Source organism: Cardiocondyla obscurior, linkage group LG12, assembly GCF_019399895.1.
Source record: "Cardiocondyla obscurior isolate alpha-2009 linkage group LG12, Cobs3.1, whole genome shotgun sequence".
Taxonomy (NCBI): Eukaryota; Metazoa; Arthropoda; class Insecta; order Hymenoptera; family Formicidae; genus Cardiocondyla; species Cardiocondyla obscurior.
In genome coordinates this window covers 3,933,569-3,958,025 of record NC_091875.1, presented here as the reverse complement: position 1 = coordinate 3,958,025, position 24,457 = coordinate 3,933,569, and the positions used below count along the sequence as shown (strand labels likewise).

The window sequence follows — 24,457 nt, the reverse complement described above, 5'->3', positions numbered from 1 at the left end:
CGCGCTTTTTTCACGATTCCGGCTCCGATCGTCGGCGAATTGTCCCTTTACCTCCTTCATCTCGGATAATGACGGAACGATCTCGGGCATTTAATTCCCAGGTCTTCGGCGCGGTCCCGTCGAATGCGCGAGGGAGGACTCGCTCGCCGGGCGGGGGCGAGTCCGTTCAAATGACAGTAATATCGTTGCCTTGCGGTTTTGTGCACCACCGTCTGATTATAGTCCACTTCCGCCGCGTAAACAACGGTCTCGGACAAACCTCTCTTAATGGCCTCTACCCCTCCGCGGCGGGCAGATGTGGGGTGCATCGTTTCTACATTGGCGCATCTATCGCTCCCCTAATTTCGCGAGGGTGGCCGTCGCGAATAAACGTCAAGTTCATCGTTTGTTTCTACGATTTACGATCAATTTTTTTTTATTTCTTTTTATTTTAGCTTCGCTGAAATCGTCGGTTTTATTCCGCGTGAAACAATCTCCGTAAAGTCGCGTATGCACTTAGCGAACGAATACCGTACGAGCGCGGATATTCCAAATAAATCAATCGCTACAAACGAAACGTTATACCCGCCTTGAGATCAGCGGCAAAAATTGTCGATCGGAAAAGACACGAATTGTAAAAGAGCTATTCGGGATACCTTTCGACAAAGCGAAGGCAAAACCGAAGGCGCGTGAATTATTTACGAAACGTACAAACGCATTTTCTTTTGCCGTTTAATAGATTATGCTCTTTCGAAATATTACAGAGGAGTCGCCAGATTACGGTGGGCGAGCTCATGGTAACTCGCTGCTTTGACATATATCTGCCGCAGCTGCTGGCGCGCTGAAATTCTAAGGGCCAATTATACGTATTCCGACGTGGAAGGTGGAGAGATAGTTGAGCGGGTCACGAGCGCATCCCGCGTGCAACGAGCTTTAAGGTACGGGACCGGGTAATGAATTGTGTTTCATTTCAGTTGCTCCGAAACGTGTAATTTCGCCTCTCTGAGTCCGCTTAATTAGGCGGGGACATCTGTGCCCAGAGGCTCTCATACGGCGAGTGCGACGCTTACGTTACTGTTTGTGCTTCTATTGTGCTAACTTTGCCGCGCGGTGACACTAAATTGCGATGCGCAACGTGGATAAAAAGAACCTCGTATATCTCGGAACACCGCGAAATCGCCGAAGAAGCTCGGAGCACGATCGAGATCGTAAATAATTTCCAAATCGGGTTTAAAGTTTAGCTAGCCGTTGTTCTCTAGGCGAACGCAATAATCGAATGTCTCCGAAGCCGATTATTCTTTTTTTCTTTCCATTTCGTTTACGCGCCGCTAATGAAATGTTTCGATTGGATTATAAGTCGTTACCCATCGCCCATCACCAGTGCGAGGTCGTCGAAAACGCTTTCGAGAACCGTTCGCGAAAGGAGAGTCCGCGTTTTCCAAGCACGTCTCTCTGCCCTCGGTATCTGTAATTTCGTGCTAATACCACTCGCCGCGGAAAATATTATCCCGCGTGCCAATCGCGATGTAATCTTCCTATCTATTACGGACGACTCGAGACCCGGCGCACACGTACCTACGTAGCCGCGAACTTTTGATCTTATCAACGCGGTATTACAGAATCGTACGCGGAAACCCGTGGTGTGGGACGTATCTCTTATTGAAGAAATCGGAGACCTGTAAACGTCTAATCCCGAATGCAATAAACCGCAAGCCGTGCTCTCACGGGTTGTAACAACAACCCGGTCGTAATTGATCGTCGTCAACTATCTCAGATTTCCAAGTTCCGTAAACGACCGTTTCGCAATTCATAAGACGCTTTCCGCTAACGATAAATCAATGAATACCTATCGATTCTCGGTCAAAAAAAAATTAAAAAAAAATAATACATTATTATTAACAGCGGATTTACATTACGAATTAAAATAGAAAATAATACGAGAAAATAATGATCCTCGCGCGGGACTAATCAATCACGCTCTGCCGCCATTAGGGTAATCAGCAGTTCATTATTACACCGTGCCCGTAAATGACGAAATGCTATTTTTGCAGTAATCGCGACCTTTTTATCTACCGCAAACGATCCATCTGTTCGCCTCGCACTTCCGTAGATACGTACTTCCGATCTTATCGCCGTAATATTACGTTGCAATCGAAAACGTCCAAACGCGCTTATCGGAGCAACCGTACGTCCATTCCCGATCGGTATCTAGATTTAAATTGCAAATTCTCCAACTGAACGACACTCGCGGCCTTTGGACAGGTCCTGTCGGTGGTATCGCGCAATTTGTAAATTTCTTATCCGCCGCGCCGATCGTAATCATTCTGTCGATCATAAACCTGGCCTTCGCAATCGTGGAATCGCGATGGTGCACTTTCGATCTTATCGCGCTTTCATTGCGCCGCGCGCAGGTGTTGGTTGCATTGTTCGTATCTCGTCGATTGATAATGTCCGAAATATAAATACGCTCTTGCTCGCGATACCAGCTACAATTATTTCCCTCCCTCTTTCCTTCTTTCTTTCTTTTACCAAGGAAAAGAAAAATTATACGTTTAACAATCGAAAGAAATGACTCGTTACGATACTTCTTATTGACCGCAAGAATGACTCAAACTCCGTAAGCTTCCGACATTTACGTGCGTTACAGAACGTTAACTTCATTGGATAACCGTTTTCTTTGGCAATCGTAAAATAATTGTTTTACCTATTACTCACGAAATAATCACGGAATAATCACGGTACACTTATCCGCAACTAGTTATCTCTCCGCAATTACTGGGATTTTAAAGTCGAAATTTTCAAGCGAGCGCACTCACTCGTCGAGAGACTTTCATTTCCGGAAATAATAACGAAAACGACGAAATTTATGTTACCGGTTAGTTATTAAGTATTTTTATCATTTACTAGAAGAAACCATGCGCGGGCTACACGCGCACTATTTTTTAAGAGACCCAAACTACTATAAAAAAAGTCATGCGACTTACCAATCTGCAAGACAGCGGAGTTGTTGAGTTCTGCTGGTGGCTGTAACATAAAATGCAAAATATTAATGTAGAGATGCTGATATATCAATTAATAAAATTAATAAAAAAAAAAGGTAAAGGTTTTTTATTAAAGATTTTATTTAATAAATTGATGCTCACCTAAAAGTTGCTCCGCCGATGCAGGATGCCCATCCGGGGCCTCCTCCTCCTCTCAGAATTATCAGACCTCCCGTCAGAATGTGGCTAGCTTCCTCTCAGTCCATTTAAACTTGATCCTCGCACTGGTAACCTGCAAACAAAAGGCCCAGATCATCAATTAAAACTGCGTGAGTCCACGCAACACTTTCGAAACATAAAGATTATTTCGCAGAGATGTACGCGTAAGGATATGACTTACTTTGAGGAAAGGAGACGTGGTCACACGTGCTCCCCTCACACGTAAAATGGGAAGGAGATGATAATTTTCGGTACGGACACACGTGGCTGCTGTGCAGCGCGTAATGAGTACGTGTGCTTCTCGCGACCGCTAGAGAAGGACAAAGCGAGAGTGGGAGTAGTGGGGGAATATACCAAGCGCGCGACACGTAGCTCGCGCTCGCCCTCACCCCGTTCCCCCCCGCGGCTATCTATTCGCTACTCTCGTTCGATTTAATTGTAATATTTAATATTTAATATGTCCAGACAAAGACGGTACGTCCAGCAGATCGTCCTCGATCTCGAGAACCGCGAAGACCGCCTTTGCTTGGACATATTAATTGAATATTACAATTAAATTGAACCTCAAAATCGCCGACTTTACTTTTATTATAATGCGACGTATTGCCCATATAATAAAGAATTGCGAATAATAACGGCAAAGGGATTAAAAGAAAGTCGTGGATCTGTATTTATATCCCGCACTTAGCGCTAAATGTAGGCCGTCTGATTTTCAGTCCTCGATAACGTTTGCATGCAATCTCCATATTAGACAAATACAAAGATAGTAATTTGTGGGTTTACCGAGTTATGAATATATGCATCGATAAATCTAGCTGTCTATAAATTTATGAATCTGTCGATCCCTGCAGATACGGCTCACGGTTTTATTTCATATATCTTACGTCAGATCGCTATCTGTTATATAGAGCATTTTCTATTTTCTGTGCGATAACAACGGTACGTAAATGTTCATTTCAACGAATATGCAATACGCGGAGCAATAATATATCTCGACTATAATTTTCTGCATTACGTCACAATTGTGCTTTTTACCGTATTCGCTTGAGAAACCTATCGTTCCTAACTTTAATAATCCAATAATTATTTCAATTTAAATATTTTTATTTTAATTTAATAATCACTATATCCTGGCTTGTAATACCGAGTTAAACGTGCGCATATGTGTACATGTATATGTAGATGCCAGGTGTCAAATCTAAGCGACGATTCGAATTCGATATCCCAAATTATGCTAATGCGCTAATCGTTCGAGACAGCTCGACACTTATCTTGTTTCTGAGATGCAGGACGAACGTGCCGGTTTCACGAAACGACCTCGTGTCACGATCTCACGTGCATGTATCTGTGAACCAGGATCACCAAAGTGATCCTGCTGCCCCGATCGTGTTACGGTGCCTCGGCCTTTTCCAGTTCGTTCGGCCAGATTTTGTGCATGATTGCATTCGAATTATCATCGACATGCGGACACCTTTTAAATTGTCACAATAAAGAAAACGCGATGAGAATATCATTAGCATACGATATTCGTTGTAGATATTCAGATCAATTGAACCACGGTAATGAAATTGTTTATCGATTGCGATACAAATCCCAGATAATATAAATTGTGACACTTTGTAATCTATTCATATTAATCGGCAATAGAAAAGATATTACACTTTTATACGTCGTGTATTAGCATTTTACTTAGTTCAACTCATTTTTCAGCCGTACAGCCATTGTGATTTTGACATATATACTTTATAAATCACCGGCTTCGACAAATCTGGATTATTTTTTATGAATTTTCTTTGGATGAAGATTCCGCAGAAAATAGCACATGATGGAAGCCTCTTACGGAGTTCCATAAGCTCATCCCTCCGTAAAAGACACCCTGGACCTCCCACGTCGGAAATACGATACGTGAGGACCCGGGTGACGATCCCGATACCTAATTGACCGTGCCAGCAATGTCGATGATCTTTAAAAACATGCGCCGGCTTATAATCGCCCGAGACGCGACACGCTATACGTATCATTTAAGATTTAAAGCTTAATGTTTCCTTTGTAAAAATTCTCTCTCTTTGTAAAAAAAATCGAATGCAATAACGCACCGTTGCGCTTCAAAGTTTTAATTTAAACGCAAAGTCAACCGATTTGAAATCAATCTTACTAAAAAAAAAAAAAAAAGAAAAATATATTTATATATATAATCTGAAATATCGCGAAGGGCGAGGTGAGCTACGGAATGCGAAGTATCTTCTGTGGGCCTTGCAGTAAACGGGTGGGCGATTGTTTTCCGAGGCAATCACGCGACGGGCAGCAGCAGTACGGTAGCAGAATCGTACGCGGCACGAATTCCGCGCAATCACGGCGAATTATCCGACTGATTGGATCGTTTATGCTGATCCTTTGATCTCGCGCTCACCCACCTCCAGGGCCCTTCTCCTTACGCGTCTACGCGAACTGGCGTCCTGGCTCCGTTAGAGCTTATCCATCGGCCGAATAAGGACGGAATAAAATAAGGAACGCTGTCCGCTCGTGGATCGAGCTGCGGTCAGGGACAATCAGCCGACGAATTACCGATATGATTGCTACTGAAATATTCCCGCCGACAAAGGTCGAAAATTCCCGAAGGGGATTCCTTCGCGGCCACCCGTCAGCCTCGCCTTGACTTTTTGTTTGCACGCACCTAGATTGATATTTCACCAAGCAATCGCGCGCGATCAACTCGTTGACATGCACAAGCTCGTTTGCGTTTAACATTAGAACGATCCGCAGATGAAAACGGTAGTTACGTGTAATTGACGCTGAGATTATCGAATTTAAAAACCCGGCTTTGTTAAACGCGAGCGCAATATGATATCGCGTTAATCGGAGACGAGCGGCGGCTAAAGTTTTCGCGAATACCGTCCGGCGATTTTGCGGGCGTGACGATAGGAACGGACGCGTCGAAGATGACGATAAGAATAATGGCACAATGAAGCTCTCCTTGCCGTCATTATAGTCGCTGCTTTATTATCGTGCGCTGGGTAGTCCGCTCGTTATTGCCCGCCGTTAAACGAGAGCAAAGGACTAATAACGAAGCGGGACCGAGCTGGCTGCCGTGAATTAACGCCAGCATAAATTCCCATAGACACTTTCTTAATCGCTGTGTTCCTCCGCACACATTTACCGCGCGTGCACGCCTCTATACACTCGCGCTTACATACGTATGTCCTCGTCAGGTAATATCCTCACGTTGTATTAAATACACGCGCTCCTGCAAGAAACCGCGAGCCGTCCGACAATACCTCGTCCCCGCGCAATACAGTAACCGATACAGTTACTCGTTCTTAATTGTTTCGAGCGTATGAATAAAGAAATCGTTTAACGGCTAAAAACACGGGGCTAATGAAGGATGATCGCGATAACTGCACATTCACGATATCGCGGAGAGTATAATAACATAGCGGCACACGTGTAAATGTTAATAAGTTTATACACGGTGGAATATGTATTGGATATTGGAAGTATTCATCACAGTTAATTAAAGATCAGATTTTTCTTTGCTACGTTAACATAATGAGAGAGAAAAAAAAAAAAAAAAAAAAAAAGCGAAAGAAAAACTTAAGTAATCGTCAAAACGAAGAGACATAAATTTTAAGACTCGTGCAGTACCGGATCTTCCGTGCATAATTTTTCGTAACGTACGAAATATGAATTTGGCACGCGAAGTAATCGCGGGACGAATTCAGATGCGGTTCCGAAGCGAGCGCGGGCCGCGAGCGAGAAATTAGCACGGTCAGTCGCGGGTTTAAGCGCGGAAACCCCGCGGGCATACACGAGCGGATTTCTTCGGCGCAAGGTGGTGATAGTGACGACGGCGCGGCTGTGGTAGTGTCGGAGGTGGTAGATGGATTCGCGGCGAAGTCGGTGCGGAACGACGGCAATTAATAGCGGGTGCCTATAGAACGCCCGCGGAAGTAAAAATAAAGCGGCACGAAGCGCGCCCCTTTGGCGGCACCATAGTCGAGTCATTAAGCAGTCCACGGGGGTGAGGTAAAAGAGAGCAAGAGAGAGAGAGAGAGGGAGAAAGAGGGCTCTGACGATGGCGGAGGGCACCGTATAATGTCCCGTGCGTTACCGCGGCAGAGCGAAACGCGGTGCATGTTGCATGCACGCGCACGCCCGCGATGCAGTGGCACGGGTCGAACAATAAAATCTGTAATTGCCTGTAATTGCCGGTCCTACGTGTTTGTTTTCGATCGCGAGCGGGAGGGGTGGGAAGGGGGGACTGCAACGACAGTCGGACTCAATACACTCGCTAATATTGCGAATTGTTTGATGAATATTTATGACGTGCGGAGTTAACGCGAGTACCTCGTAATTATGTTGGGATATATTTTTTAATAGTTCCTTGCTGTTCGGAGGTATACGTAGCGCCGGCACTTCGAGCTGCGGAATATTTATTTTGTATATTCGGAAGGGATATAATTTGCAATTTTTAATTATCTAGGCTGCGACTTGTCATTAAAAACGATATGCAGAACGTACAATTTTCTTTTGTGTAGCTAAATTTATATAAATAAAGTATAATAGCTTTGATTAAAATTATAAAAAAATAAAGAAAAAAACGGAAAAAGGAGGAAATGTAAAATCGCGGGATGGAGACTTGCATTTCTCATAGTTTGCAATTACACAGTCCCATCAACGTCGTTTTGACATAGCCCGATGGTCGGCTTGAACGTCACTCGAGCTCAACATCCGTAAACGAAATGGACGATTGATCAGCCGCGATCAGACGCGCAGCCCTCACTTAATGAAGGTAATTAAGTTTTTCTGCATCTCGAAGTCGCCACCACCACCACGTGCATGATGGATGTTTTGTCCGATCTCGTACGAAAGTGGTAGCACGCAGGGAAAAGGGCGTGAGGGGGAGGAGGCGAGCGGGGGGCCAAATAGATCCAGAAGACGAATGAAAAATTAGTCCTGCGAGAGAGAGAGCGCGCGTTTTTGCGTCGTTCTCGCCATCCTTTCGTCTCCTCGGGCAACGATCTGATTGCCGTCTCGGATGCGGCGCATCGATGCGCCTGTTACGTTATTACGCGAATTAATTTGATTTATTACAGAAAACACAAGAGAGAACGATACGAAAATGTTCTCGGGTTCGACGTACCGCGGTGGATTGAGAAGGTCGAGGGACATCAGGGACGCGCTCCGCGCGCCTTTATGATCGCGAGAAGCCCTTCGCGCAAAAAGGAATCTGCAGAAAACGGTCGCGTACTCGCTAATCGGTTTATAATGACGCGGCTAATGTTTTACCATTTTTTTTTCTCTCTTTCTACAGTCGTGTAAAATGTAATTCACGCAAGAAAAATATCGATATGGGAATTTTCTTAGACAAACGTGCGTGATACGAAATTATAATAATCATTCGTAGTACCCCTGTCTTTATCGTTTTATTTCCTCGTTCTTAACTCTGTTAGTATTAAAGTAAAAATCGCTCGGTGCAAATATGCATCAAATACCATGGTTTGCTAACTTGGAGGAGCAGCGCAAAAGTAGGAGCTAAGAGCACGGTACGATCCGGTCGAAAAATCGCGCGAAAGAAGGAAAGAAAAAAAATATAAAAAAATAAAAAGAAAAGAAAGAAAGGGGAAGAAAGAAAGAGTTAGACGATGGACGAAGAAACGCGACCGCGGCGGGCAATGAGTTCTCAATTTAGCCGAGTGCCTTCCGAGGAGGGATTAAAACGATTACCGAGATTGAGGGAGCGAGATGGACCGACTCTCGGCGAAGCTGCGAGGAAAACGATCATGCGGCTGGAATTCTCGTTCGGGACGATTACGTCATTAGAAAACGGCACGGTAACAAGAGAGGAGATATGCCCGTACGCGATATGCGTGTGTACTTACGCGCCGCGCGCCTCCATCCATTTCCACTTGCGCGTAGTGTACGTACCGGGTACCGTGCGATTGTACGCGGGGCATTTGCGTGATATCAGAACCGCGCATTCGAGATACGCGAACACCGTAGTACGCACATCTGTTTCATACCGGCGCGGTAAATGCACACCGGCGTGCGAGCTCGCTATCATTTTATCAATCACGCTCGAAGTCAACCTGCGGCGGCTCCTCGCGAAACGCTGCGAACGCACGTTAATGGAATTAACGACAATAATAGGGATGAAGTTAGAACGTCAACCGGTATGGAAAACTGAGACTTCGAAACGCAATTTTGATTTGGAAAAATTAACGGTGGAAATAATATGCGTTTCTATGCGTACTGATTTACGTAAATGTTTCGGAATAATCGATGCAATCGCCGAAGCTCGATCCGGGCGAAGGGATCATGAAAATCGAAAGAGGTTTATCGGATCGGCGAATTCATCGATGAGATCGGGCAGCCGAGCCTGATGCTGTAAGGGGACCGGAATGTGGTCTTGCCACAAGAGATATACTTAGTAAGAGATCGGCCAATCGGCTCTTTCGCAAGTTTGTGCAATGTAGATCAACGCGGGGCATAACGGCGTTATTCATGCGCGGTGTATTCCCCCCTTTCAGATTTACCCACCCAAAAAAAAAGAAATAATTTGTTCTAATTCACAGAACTGGAATCAAAGTGTTTCGAACAATACAAATAATTATATGATTAAAAAATCTTACTTGTAAAAGTCGCGTTGGATCAAATTAGATCTTATTGTTCTCTCACTTAAGTTGCCAGCAATAAGACCAGCCGCAGCATTTCGATGCGCAGCAGCGAAGATTAGCTACGACGATGACACTAAAACATAAAAATAAAAAATTAAATTGTAGAGACGATTAGAGACTAAAAAAATTAATTTCTGTTTCTAATTAGCTTTCGAATTAAATAATTAAAAATTAAGTTATCTATTATTTGACCGATATTTAATAAATTAAATTTGTTAAAAACTATAACATTTTTTTCGTACCAATTATTAAATTCACACGCACATGCTCTGTACAAGGAAGATCTTCAGAAGAGGAGGTCATAAGCTCATCATGCTCGTCGAGTCCCAGCGTTTCATCGCACAATCCTCTTCCACTTTAATCGTCGATCTCTTCGATCGTTCCATTTCTCGACCGAGTCTTTCTGCGGCAGCTCGCGTCCCCGCGGCAGCTCGTTTCCAGTAGAAAAGCGACGAACTGCAATTACAGGCATAAATTACTGCTGCGATCAATGCGAGCACGATTTAAACACGTAAATGTCGGGCACCGAATTCGCTCAGCAAGCCGTGCGTCGTTCGTGCGATCGCTCAATTAACCACGGATTTTCGGCAAAGCGTTCGCGTCGAGCCGTAAGGTCGCGACCGATGACTGCATCATAAACACGATCGAACGCAACGAGACAGTAAATCTATTTGCTGTACAGCTTACCTCACTATCCTGGACATCAATTTCGGCGGATTGTTAATCAGGGAGGGCTAAAACTTGCGAGAAATTTCCGTAAGTACGGAGAGTACGACGCAGCGATTGTCGAGCGTCACGGTGTAGACGAGGGACGGTGGGGAATGGCTGGAGCTACGCAGACGTAGCTCACCGCCGGCGCTACTGCACATTCCCTGGTAATTTTTAGCGCGCGGAAGTCAAACGCAACGCGTGCACGTTCCACGACTTATTTTCGTATCCGTATACGCATAGTTGAAGTGAAACGTAATGCATATATGAAAATCATATTAAATTATAAGAAACAAGTATAAAAAACTAATATTCCGGATAATCGGACTTGTATAAATAGATATTTCGAGTCTAGAGGGAGAGTAAAAAATCGGAGCAGATCGGAAAATGCATTTCGTTCGTCGCCAGCAATGCAAAGAGAGATATGACGTAGTCGCTGAAAAATGGAATTAAACCTGACGTTCAGAACGGTGACAAGAGAGACCGTGTTTTATGCAATAATCTTTATCGCGCTCGGTAATCCGCATACCGTGCCTCCCTTGTTTTCTGGTCGTCGCATCGTTCGCGGCCACACGTTACGGGCTTCAAACCACAGAGCCTAAGGTTCCCATTGGTATCATATGTTGTCGACACGCACGCAAACGCACGCGCGCAGATTCTCACGACGGGTGCACGCACGTCGTCCGCTTAAAAGTCGTTCGCAAAAATACCTCTCTGCGAAAACTCGGGTACGCAGATCCGACAGATCGAGAGCCCCGAAGTATTAAAATAACTATCCATTTCTCTTAATGACGCGAGAGATACCGCTTTACAAATAAATAACTATTTTAATTACACGTTACGCATTATGCGTTGTGCAATTTGTTATTGGCATATTATTATATAAACTGTTATGTAAAATCGTTGTTGAAAGGTTCATTTCTTACTTAGAAAGAAAAAGGAAAATAATAATTTACACAAGACTGCATGGATAACGATGCGTAATTGAAATGCTTTTACGTGTTAAGTTAATAAATGTCAATCTTCTTTCAACAGAGAAACCAGAAGATACTGTGTTTGCTGTCGAGTTAAATATAAGATAGAATGAGTCAGCTCGTAGCGGTACGCCACGCATAAAAGTTGCTGAGTAGCTTCTCATTCACTTTGCGTGTCATTAAAAACGCTTTGCATCTAAAACTTGTATTACGTGAATTAAAAGTGTTGCTAAATCGAATTAAAAACAAGAATCGACAAGAATTGTTACAAAAATTTAATAAAATTCAAGCCCAATATAAATTTATTTTTCTTTCCTTCAACAATTAACGAGTGCATCTTTTCAATGGCAATTCATAGTTTTTATGGACGTAAGTAAGACAGCGTGATAAAAGGCAAAACGATATAAGCACACAGGAAACCATACCGCGATACTCGCTAACTGCTGCAGGACAGACTGCGGTCTCTGCGGCGTTATATTCGTTTACCTTGCATTAATCATGACGTTTTATGGTAATTCAATAGCGTCCTTCCCCTATCGAGGTTCTTACCGTCTTTCGCTCTGTAATCGATCTCATAACGTCGATATGATTCGCGGTAGGACGGGGATCGTGCGCACCGGTAACCCGATCGAACCAACCGATCGAACGATCGATCAGTTGTCGTCATCGCCCTCGACCGATTTACCGTACAACGTCGATGAAAGTGTCTCCTTATGAGGCAATTTGACGTCCGTAGATTAATAATCTGCGATTAAGTTAAAAGATATACCTAAAGTTTCTCGGTTATTTTTCATTGTAGCTGACTAACCCGTGAGCACCTACTTGTAATTAATTACGACTTCGAACATTATTCAATTTCGAATTATAGGACTTTCTTATTTTAATTAATCTGCTTTGTATAAAAAAAAAAAGAAAAAGAAAAAAAAAGGAAAGACACGCATATTGCGAGTAGCTGCAAAATGACGACTTATTAAGAATGATGGCTCCTGACGGCATCGCTGCGAACAAAAGTCATTGCTCCTCGGGGAGAAGTTTTCTCGGATATTTTTCGATATATAATACTCTGGGCGGTTAGCTTCGTGCGCGCTCCATCGCCTCCGATTATATCCTACGAGTGGGATGTAGAGGAAGAAAGGATCCGATAATAAATCCGGACGTCATCTTTGAGTTGACGAGGAAGGGGAAACGTTCGTGGTTAAAGCGCGTTAAAATGCCTCCGACATAATTCTAGAAGACAATGCCCAACCTGTCCAGATCTATTGATAAGTATGAAGATATATCTCACTAGATAAAGTACCGTCATAAATCTATATCGCTAAGTATGATTGAACATAGAGACAGTTCAAAAGCGTGACGTCTACTTTCCTAAAATACATTCATGTTAAAAAAAAAAAAAAAAGGAGGGGAGGGAAAAATATATCTATGTGTGTAGTATAAACTAACATACCAATTACATAATACAGCTGAAGTAGCGATAAGTGCAGGCGTAAAAACGATTCTCTAGCGTATTGGAGTCTCTCACGGGGCTACTGTGGAACATACGCGGGCTTGTTCCCAGGTTGGAAGAAACCGAATAAGAAGGTGGTGCATCAGGAAGAAGAAGAAGAAAATGAGAAAAGAGAAGCCAATGATATTTTTGCGGTGGCGCAAAGTTAAGGCCGTGGCCGCAGAGCAAACGTCGGTCGGCCGCAATCTTCGGTCAATTTCCGAGCAAGGGCCAAGCAATCTCGCTGAGCAAACAAAAAGGTGGCCACCGTGGGTTATCTTTCGTAAAAAAGAAGTGGGAGGGGGTCCGGGCAGGGGTAGGCGACGCGGGGCGAGATGGAGAGAATCGTTGATCGACCCTTTGTCGGTGGCCTCGTCGAACGCAGATGCTTCAGTGGCAATCGCATCGATAATTTCACTTCGTTTCTCGACTACCGTATATACACTGCTCCTTGTAGATCTATCCAATCTTCATCGCATCTCATCGCATCGCATCGCATCGCAACGTATCGCATCGTATCAAATCTCGCCTTCCATCGAGCGATTTTTCGAAAATTTTGAACGGCATTCCACAATTTCTCTCCATGAGAAACTCACGTTCATTTTTAACTTCCGAACGTAGAAAAAGCAAAAGGCGCGTCTCAGGCAAAGAATTTCATTGCAACCGATATATAGCTATGTAAAATATATATTTTTTTTTATCACGTACCCTTTTAATGATTAATAATTTGCTTATCCTCAAAGCTTCATATAATTTTCATAATTTTATATCGTTCGTCGTTATAATGTTTCGAATCAAAAGATACAATGTATTTTACGCCGTTCTTGATTACAAAAAAAAAAGGGGGGCAGGTTGAGTTAATCTTTGTTTAATGACTGCCTTATCTTCGACGCGACTTAATTGCCGTCGAGCAATCTTCAGCATGACAGCTATCGAGAATGAAGAGACTTCTACGCGACGCATCGAGCTTTCCGTTGCGACGGAGCAGTAAATTACAACCGCTCTGGAGGACTATCAGTTTTCCATCACGACTCAATTACCGCCCGTCCAATTAATGCCCCAGAATTTTTCTTATCGAAACCAGACGATTTCGTGGGAGTCTGAGGTTAAGGCACCGGTCGATCGATCTTTCTATGCGTCAAGCCTCGCGCCGAGCGAAAACAAATGGGTTCCGGACAGCCGCGGCTTCGGAGCGGCCCTTTTGAAGCCCTTTCGATGCCCAGCAGCTCTGAAGATCGAAACGGTTCTCTCACAGTAGCTATGCTCTGACCTCGACCCGCTTTTCTTATTTTTCCTCTCTTTGTTTTTAAAACAGTAAAATCCGCCGAGACTGATATTGCAAATCGAAATTGCTAACAAATGAAATCGGTGAACAATAAATATAATACTATCAATTAACTCGACATGGTTAAAATAATTTTGTACAACAATCGAAATTGAATATTTTCGTTTAGTCATTCAAGACTCTTTAGATATGGATTCCTAAGTTTCACATCGCAAGCGATTTTAAAAAGGAGACAATAAAGGAACCAATATCTGTTTAACCTAGAGACATTAACTCGACATTTTTTTCTCCTTTTTGAAAAGAAGGTAGCAGTGCCTTGCGGTGCTTGTACCATAGAGAAATTAGTTCAGGGTACCTTTTTTTTCTTTTCAAGGTTTTTTTTTCAAACTTTCACATTTCAAAACAATACCACATGTACATAGACACGTGCCAAAATTAAAAAGAAAAAGATTTTCTCTATTTTGTAAGTAATATAACAAGTAGAGAATAAAAATGAATTATAGAGAGTTCAATATAATGAGAAAATTATTCAAATCACGTTGCAGGAAGAGATAATTATCATTTCGAAAGAGTAATTATTTGATCTTTTTTTTTGCAATTTTTACGTTTCACGTAAAAATGTTGTTTTATTGTATAAACAGTGTTATATAAATAAAATTAACTATCAGAATGATTCGTGAGAAAAAATTGTTAGCGAAATGAAAACTGAATCGATAAAATCTATCTTTTAAGAATACTAGAACACTTTATTTGAAAAAGCTCATTATAAGATCGCAATTAAAAACGTAATCGTTGCCGATCTAATTATAAACGGAGAAAGAGAAAGTGATACTAAATGCTAACAATAGCGCGTGATACGATTAATTCCGGTTGATAATATTGATTAATTATGAACCAGGAAGAGTGATACCGTAATATGTAAAAGATCACTATTGAATTCCTCAGGAAGCTGAAAAATAACCGCGTATATCGTATATCTTTCTGCAAATATACTACAAGCTCTAGGAAGCGCGATAAAAATAATTCGTTAATAAAACACGCGCGTTTCTGAATAGAAAACAGACAATTTGATCTCGTGGAGATAATAAGAAAATCGCAATATTTAGCGAACTTACGACATGCTAAGGCGCCGCTAAGTCGAACCCGAGCGGGAACCGCTCCATCCTAAATCCCTTTTTAGAAAGATAATAGAAAAGTTATCGGCGGCGGAACAATAGTAGGAGGGATTCGTAATTAATAGCCTTTCCACACAGAGTGACGTTTCGCCGTAATTCATTGACGTGGACGAAAGGGGGATAATAAACCCGAACCCGCTTTCCGCCCGTCGAGGAGTTGAGAGTCAGGCCACGATAGACTTCGCGTGCGTGCTTTTTGCGTTTATTTTTCGCGGGACAACCAATCGCTTCCGAGAGCAGATCGAGGAGAGAAAGAATAATTAATACTCGCGTAATTTTTTTTTTTCCTCTTTATCGCGCGGCACCGGCGATCGACGTGCGAAAATCGTCGCGAATAACATGATTTTATAAGGCGAAAAGCGCCGGCCGCCATCGTCTCTCCTCTTTTCCGTCGTCAGTCCGGGCGGTAATTAATTAAGTTTGACTTACCGCATGAATTACAGGGGTTGGAGTTAATTAATTAATTGTAACTTAGCCCACCCTCGAGCGGCGCGCTCTAAAGGGATTTTGTCACCTTTTAAAAGCCGCTGCAAAGGCTCGACTTGCTACGCGGAAAATAATGAATGTCCCTGAATAAGAGGCCCTTTGAGCTCGCCATCGATTCATAAATCGTCGCGATAGAGCGTACTATATTCCTGCATAATCGCGAGCGAAATGACGACAATACCTGCTTCCCCGTCAGACCCCGGCGCGTGGGTAATCTTTTTATTATTAAATAACGATTATGTGTACGAAGAAGAAAAATTGCTTCGACATATGCGTAGGTTGTTAACTACAAAATCTATACATAATATTTCCGCGTACAACAGATGCAACGATATACGTATACGCAGTGTGCTCGTGCCTATGTAAAAGCAAATTGATGGACGCTTATTGAAACTTTGATACGGTGACCTTCCGCATTATCCGTCCTTTTGTTCCGACTAAAATCTGATATAACCCTTTCTAAAGACAAGTATATTATAACAAATGAGCGTGAAGGGGAAAGGGGCGGGAAGAGACGGAGGTAGACAACGAAAGAGACAGTTAGGGGAATACGGGCGAATAAAAGAAATTTAGCAAGAGTAATGTCTGGGGAAGCAGTTAAATTCGTTGCATGTGTGCCCTCAAGAGATCTCCACTCGCCTCTGCACCCTTTGTTTCGGCGTTAGGCGGCCTTTTGTCTCAGTTATATGACCGAGGATGCCGGAGAAAGCGAGGGTGAGTGGAGGAAAGGGGGTCCGGGAGGGCCCAGTCCAATAAAACGAAAAACGGATCCCCATTTACAATGCCGCGGATTTACATAATTTCGCGTAATCTCCGCCATTTTCGCTCGTAGCGACTAGCCCCCTTTCCACCCCCCCCCTTCGCGCTGGCGCGCGAGAGGGCGAAACGGGAGCGAAATTAATTTACGAGGGGTGGCCGTTTTTCCTGGGCGCGCGACCAAATCTCCCAAGGAGTGCGCGCGCCTTTATGCGAGCGGAAAATACGCGAGAGGAAGATTAATCGGCCCGATGCGCCACGAGTGCTAGTCATGCCACGGTTTGCCGTTAATTACTAATAAAAAATGAATATCGGAATTAATTGCCTTTCGCGGCGTTCAAACGATAAGACGCCGAAATTAATGCAACTTCGATAAGTTCATTCTTCAACGTTACTACCACTACCACGTACGTAATCTTTTTGGAAAGCGTTAATTATTTATAATTAAAACTCAATCGAGAAAAGCAACGAAATTTGGCCCTCCTAAATCAGCTATTTTTTTTTTTTTTTAATTAAAAAAAAATACATAGAAATAATTGCGCGGAAATATCTTATCGTATCGTAAAGAATTCGTTATGACATCGTACAGTCAAAGCTCGTCGAAATTATATTCGCGTGTCAATGAGTTTCAATCCTCGTGCAGGATGTAAAGATCGGTTTCCGCAAGTCGGTGCGCGCGGTGGTCGGTAATGGTTGCCGCGGTTTGCTAGGCGAGATGAATTTGAATGATTAAGAGCGATTGGATTGTAGGTGCTCGCCTCAATTATGAACGAGGCACGCCATTCCCTCGTTATATTGCGTCGTTCTCGGGCACAACTCGGAGGACGTGGCCGCGGCGCTCACTCGCGAGCAGCGGCGCGAGGTTTTAATACATGTGAACGCTCTTTTATTAGTAGCGTGACCAATGAGCGCTGACGCTATTAATCAAACGTCTAACGCTGCCACGTACCACGGTGTATACGGAGTGTCGTACTCCGCATTCAATTTTAATGGCGCATTCTTTGGCGAATTTAGAACGTGGGTTTTACCTCAATAACAATTTCATGCGGGATTTAAAAAAGACATTCGCCGTTGACGATCGAGGAAAAATCGTTTTCAGATAAATATAAGTTTCGCGAAGTGCCTTCGAGAGCTTCCCCGAAACGAGAAGTGATTTTCATCCTTTTCGATTCGGCCGAGAGAGAAAATATTAATCCGCAGAACCCGATTGCATTTGGATGCAAAGAGCGCCCGCTTCGTGGAAAGAAATGTAATTTAGCTCGGCGTGTTTAGAGATACGAATCTTCATTACGAAATTAATTACGCGGTTCCGCAGTTCCGCGACGGTAGGTGAAAGCGGAAGCAGGAAATAATTTCAAGAAAGCCGAGTTTCTGCGTACGCGCCCCGTGAAAGAAGAATTCTGTTAATTACAATAATATATGACGCGCAGTTCTCGCCGCGTGCAGAAATTGGAGTAAACCACGCGGTCGATTACAATCGGCCTCCGCGGCAAATCAAAGCGTCCCTTCTCATTTCGCGTAAAATCATCCATCAAACCTGCGATTTTGATTTCGCAGGTGCGTCGTAATGGATGTCGGCGAGAGATGCGCTGTAAACCGGTAGCAAATATTTCGACTCGCCCCGCGATACTTCCCCGCGCTTTAATCACGACCGCGATCATCCACCTCGCATCGATCAATTAATCAAGTCGATTCGAGCGACGCATGGAGTACTTAAGCACCGCGCACCTCTGGTTGTCGCCGCTCTAATTAACGACTCGGGGATCCATAACGCGGCACCACAACGCACGCACACACACGCGCGCATGCAAAGTGTACGCGAGCGTTTGTGAGTAAGCACCTACCGCTCGACTCGTTGCACAAGGATATAAAGTAATATGCATAACGCGCGCACAATGCAAACAGAAATATTGAATTTCTTCTGGTGAAGAATGTATTTTTAAGGGAAAACTTGTCCTCGATCTATAATACAATCGACGCCGCCGAGTCATTGTTTTTTTTTTTCTTTTTTTTTTTTACGTCAACTACTCGAGGTCTTCAACTTTATCTCGGTAATGGAGACGAAGACCTTTAATTTCTTACACAAAAGTCTGTGTTTCCACCCTTACGATTTTATGATTACGTTATGCATGAGCAAATGCAACCTGGTCACGAGGTTTACAGATAACGGTCGTGAAACCTTAGGTGATACCGCGCGATCGAATTTCGATACACCGGATAAACGAAACGCAAAAGTGATGCTTACAGAAGAGGTTACAGGCTTGACAAGTATTGATACTATCTAAAAGTATTATCTTCCTAACAAACGCGAAATTACTGACCGTGACTTTCAAGAATTAATCTTTTTTTTTTCAATGCTTAAACACATTTTAACAAGTCGTCAATTATATACAATTTCCGGCGTCATTTAAATACTTTGCAAGCTGAAAATGCGAAATCCGCGCTAAAGGCATCATAAACGAGTTTCGCGGTCGACGAAATGCCTCTCGTAATTCGTTTATCGCACGTTCCGGTATCCTCGAAACGTGCCTTCGAGGTGTCGACTTCAGCGAACGCGAATTAGCGGTTAATTTGGTAGTCGGATGCGTTCGTTTGCCCGCGTCGATGATAATGACGCCGCAAATATGAGATATGCAAGGTATTCTAGACACATATAAGAGATATCCGAGTCATCTCTCTTATCCGACAAAATTTTGATTAAAAACGAGAATAATAAATTCATAATGAAATATACGCAAACTCAATTCGGAATAGCTTTTGTCACGCAAATTTATCAATTTTATCAATAATCACGAAACAAAATTCTTCGCGGTGAGATCTCTTAATGGAGATCCTGCGTGGAATATTCAACAAGCTGAAACGTCTTTAATCACAAACCTCCCCATACAATCTGTCCCGTACGCCATCGATTTTTAGGGCGCTACCACCGGTGACCTCCTCTTTTCTCTTTCAAAGTGCGACGCGGCGAAGAAGAGGAAAGGTAAAAATGCGGGAAAGGGTGCGTGGTCGCTTAAAAGAGGTTCAAAGCGACGGTGGGACAAATTACGAGGAAGTTTACCAATCCCATGCATTTCCACCATCCCTCTTTTCGCACCCGCCACGCTCTTCCTCGTTTTACTTTTTTTTCGACCTGCGCCTACGTTTCAACCCCCTTGCCGCCGCTTTTTCTTTTTGTATTTTAATCCCGCCGCAACGAGGCGCTGATAATCTTGGAAGGGGCTTTTTTAAATTGGCTCCTTTGACGCGATACGCCGCGCGATGAGTTTCATATCGGAATAATTTTCGAGCGCCCTTCCCTCCGGACCGTCGCGCGAGACGGCTCTTCCTTTTTTTCTCCCCTCCCCGTGATACATCTTTCTTTTTTTCCACTTCGCTCAACCGTTTTTACAACAAAGTTTACGAAACTCGCGCCGCCAATTAAACGTTTCCCGAATAAATTCAAGTATAACTAATAGCTATTTTGAATATAGGTAATGTAAACGTAATAATCGCTTTAAATATATACGCAACAAATTATTCTGAATCAATAAAATATCTTATTAATTTTATCACTGGCCTATAAAACTTTTTTATTAAACTGAAAGCTGCACAGCGAATGTACGTACGTATCTTATATGGTGCTTTCAAAGTTTCTCGTTTCTTCAAGAATAATTTACATACACATTCGGACGATAATTATATTCATTTCTTTAATTCACGCTGCTTACGTAAATTACGAACAGTTGACTTAATCGACAGGTACGTGTCCGTTTGCTAAAAACTCGCGATATATTGAAGTTAATATTAAAAATAATATTCGCCGTATAAGCCCTTTTATAAAGGTGTGTATAGACTTAGCGAACGAACTCCGAACGAGCAGCGACCGCAAGCATTCCCAAATAAATCACTACAAAAATTACTACAATTTGCTACAAAAATAACACTCCAACAACACACATCACCGACGAATGTTTGCGGTCGCTGTGTTCGTTCGGTGTTCTTTTGCAAAATATATTACACACACCTTTATACGACTCGATATCAATTGCGGCAGTTCTCAGCCGAAGGTCGAGCCGCTCCGAGCTATTCAGGTAGCTTCGTTAAATTTTGCATTAATTAACAACTTTGGTTTTGAATTTTTATAATAACGATACTGCGATAAGATTATGGCGAACATCTTTAAAAGCGCTTACTCGCGAGATATTAATTTGCAATTATTTGTATGGTCCGTTTGCGGTTTTAAAAGAAGGAGAACGAGCAATGGCTGGAACGATAAACCGGCCGGCAGCCAATTAAGCTACCGGTGCATCGTTAAACTACTACTAGTTAGCGTTAAAATGTCGCTCGGCGAATAGGCAGGATAGTTTAAAACGAGGAAACGGACGTGAAAAACGACAATTAGCGCGCGGCGCGCGGCGTTATCGCGTCAGGAAACTGCCGTGAGCCGCGCAATAACGAAATTGTTACATAAAGTCCTGCAGACTGCATGCGAGCAACAATACGTGCTCTTTACGGATTCATTAATTTGGCGGCAAACCAGAAACAGGAAATACTTAAATAATCGACAGCGTTATAAAAAATTATATAATATCTTTTTCATTTTGTACTTATAGTTTAGAAGTTTAAGGCTGTAGTTCCAGCAATTAAAAAAAAAAAAGTATATATATATATTTTTTGTAGATATTAACTCAGGTGGTATATTATTGACATTATTCGACAATGTAGTTTCACGTTCTCGGAGAAGACGCAACTTTGTTTACAATGCGAATTGATAAAAACGTACGAGGGGAAAATACGTAAGGCAATTATAAACTTTCCTTTCCAGTTTTATGAGAATTATTCCGGATTTTAACTACTTCCGTTGTGTCACGCTATTTTTTTTTTCTTTTTTTTTCTTTTTTTCTTTTTACTTTTTTCAATGCACGACACAATCGCGTTCGTGAGTACGACGCGAGTTTCGAATTTCCCGTGGTATCGCTGTGAGGCCGCAATTCGGGGAAAAACTAGCTCGCGAGGCGCGGTTAATAATGACGAAGATACCGCGGATAAGCGGGGCACATTGTTTTCGGTATAGTAATTTCCATCAACCGCGGGATATAATAAGAGATAAGAAGCTAAGTGCGCAGTCGTATGTTCCGACGCGCGTCTGAAACAGGCGGGGAGGCGACAGAATGAGGAGAACGGGCGCGGTTCGCGGCGGGAAAAAAAGAAAGTCACCGTGCCAAGATGCGCCGTTTCATCAACCGTGCAACGAGGGGCAGAAGGGAGAGAGAGAAAGAGGTAGGCCGGAATATTTTGAGACGCGGGAGGAAACGGAATCAACCTGCGCTCGTTTGGGAACCGGGAAGATGGCAAAATAAAGTAATTGTCGCTATTATGGGCGCGATCTCGCCGCGTGTTGGTGCGTCACCGTCGACGTACGCACACGCGCCCACGGTGCGTATCGTATCCTGCCGGGCCACGGTGAGAACCCGGGCAATTACGAGCCTCCATTCAGCCCGGCTCCTTGTTTATAACGAATTAATTTAGATGTCTTAATTGCCATCGGTTAATTGTTCTGGTGCGCGATGCCTCGCGAGCAGCGTGCGTGCGCGCGGCGCGGACGGTCGCTATCAAAGACACCCGGAATCCGTCAGACGAGATCGCTTTGCTTTCACCGCCTTCGCCGCCGCCGCCGTTCGCTTCCGCTGCACACGGATGTTGAACCTCGCGCGCACGATGAATATTTAAGCAAAGATATTTGGATAAGTGGAGCGGGGCCATGCGAAGAGTATTTAAGCGACCTCATCACGTTGCGGAAGTTCACTTGCATGCGCCGCAAAATGTACACGAATTTTCACACGATTACTAGCAAGAAAAAAAAAAGAAAGAAAAAAAAAAACCCGACGTGCCCATTATTGATCACTGCAGATTACTAATGAATCGTTTCGAGAGAATACGCGAACTTGCAAGCAGCAAGCATTCCCGGGGAGCTTATTCGCGGTGCTTTTTCGCAAAACAAGAAGAGATCACGCGTGGATCTTAGAATATTAATAAAAACAAATGAACCTCGCTTTTCGATAACTTTTAAATTTACCTTGTTTAACTTGGCTTTAATAAATTTCACTCGGGATACGCGCGTAGAAGCATGTCGAAGGTTAAAAGAGCTCCTTGGCCGATTGTTCGTTAGGATTTATAATTTCCTCGCGGCGATTAATATCACGAGGAAACGATAAAAACTAAATGCTACGAGCCGACGATTACAAGCTCACATTATTCTCGCTTTCCTCCTGGGAAAGCTAACGCATCGAGCGTGTTAATTATAATGAACGTTAAGTAACCGCGCCGTACGTGGACTATTATCGTATGTGCCGTCCAACAAAATCGCACGCAGTCCCTGCGTCGCGTAGGGAAAAGTAGTTTACAGCTTGTTACTTATCGCGATCGAGCGCAGTAACGCGCTAATGCACGAGAAATCCTATCGACCGGCAAATCTACCACGATTCGTGTACGGTGATATCCACGGCTGTGCAATGTGACGTTGCATCACGTCTCTTGTCTTTTTTCCTTTTCATTTTTTTTTGTTTTAGCTTGATTGGATTAACATTGTCTCATTCGCTCGACTCAGATAACCATTAAACCAACATGGCACGTAACAAATATTTGTCTTAATTAGTCGGACGCATATGAGAATACAATTGATCGACTCGGTATGAATAATAATTATTAAAACGTCGTAAAGTTATACTTGATCAAATCTACGTTAAACTTCGAAATCGACTTCCGGAATCTAGGAAATCGTGCGTTTGTTGCTAATTTCACGTGAATTAAATGAAGAAAAAGATCCCGGGAGTGACGTCGAGCCTTAATTTGCAGTTTGCGACATGATCTAGCCGGATTAACACGTCGATGAGTACGCACGAACGTTGGGCAATAATTCCCGCCGAGCGGCGGAAAGCTTAAGCGACGGTAGCGGAGAGCGCGGAATCACGTTGCAATATGCAGACCGTATACATGAGAAAATAACGAGGGAAGAGTGCAGGTTGCAAGCAGCCTGCAACCATCGTCGCTGCCGGCGGCGCAAGGCTATGGCTCCTTCGCACGACACGCCAATAAAACGTTTCCACGGGATATGCGCGGCCCGTAAAATGCTAATCGTGCCGATTCTAACGCGTCCTCGAACGGATTTCACTCGTCGACTTCGCGGAAACGGTTGCCTCGTCTTCCTGCCGCCACGACAGGAGTTTCTCTTTCTTTCTCGTGCCTTTATTACGCCGCTCGCGAAAATCGAGAGCGGGGAATCGCGACGTGGGTATATTAGGGAAATTTAATCCACACCGTGCTTGAGAAAAAGAATTTAATAGCTGGCCATAAAACGGAAAAGCACGAGAACAAATTTTTGCTTTTTGGCTCTGAATTTCGATGCAATTAGAAATTAATTCGAGCATAAAATGCGGCGGTAAAAAGAAAAAAAAAAAGAAAGAAAACCATTTGGAACAAGACGTCAATTATTTTCGTATTGGTGATGGAAGTTAATTCAGTCTTTTAGAAATTGCACTGGGAGCTATCAAAAAAAGTGCTTTCCAGATGGGAAAAAGTGAGAGGCTCGGCAAGCTGCGGCGGGCAATTTCCGTAATAAATTGCCGTTAATTCTGAGCGTGAAATCGGAAAACGATGAAGACTTTACACCTTGGAATGCTTAAGAAGTAACGTGGTCACGCAAGCTGTATGTTGTTTTAACATCCGTAACGTTTGCAATATCTTTTGTCCGAGTAA

General features: G+C 43.3%; 1 long non-coding RNA gene across 1 annotated transcript; it reads right to left on the bottom strand.

Moving 5' to 3' along the window:
• Positions 1-2,489: 2,489 nt before the first annotated feature.
• On the bottom strand, positions 2,490-9,880 carry LOC139107141 (uncharacterized). The gene is made up of 3 exons (XR_011546472.1): positions 9,809-9,880; positions 3,123-3,252; positions 2,490-3,003 (listed from the first exon to the last, which is right to left on the bottom strand). It is a non-coding gene; the product is annotated as an uncharacterized lncRNA (long non-coding RNA).
• Positions 9,881-24,457: the final 14,577 nt, after the last annotated feature.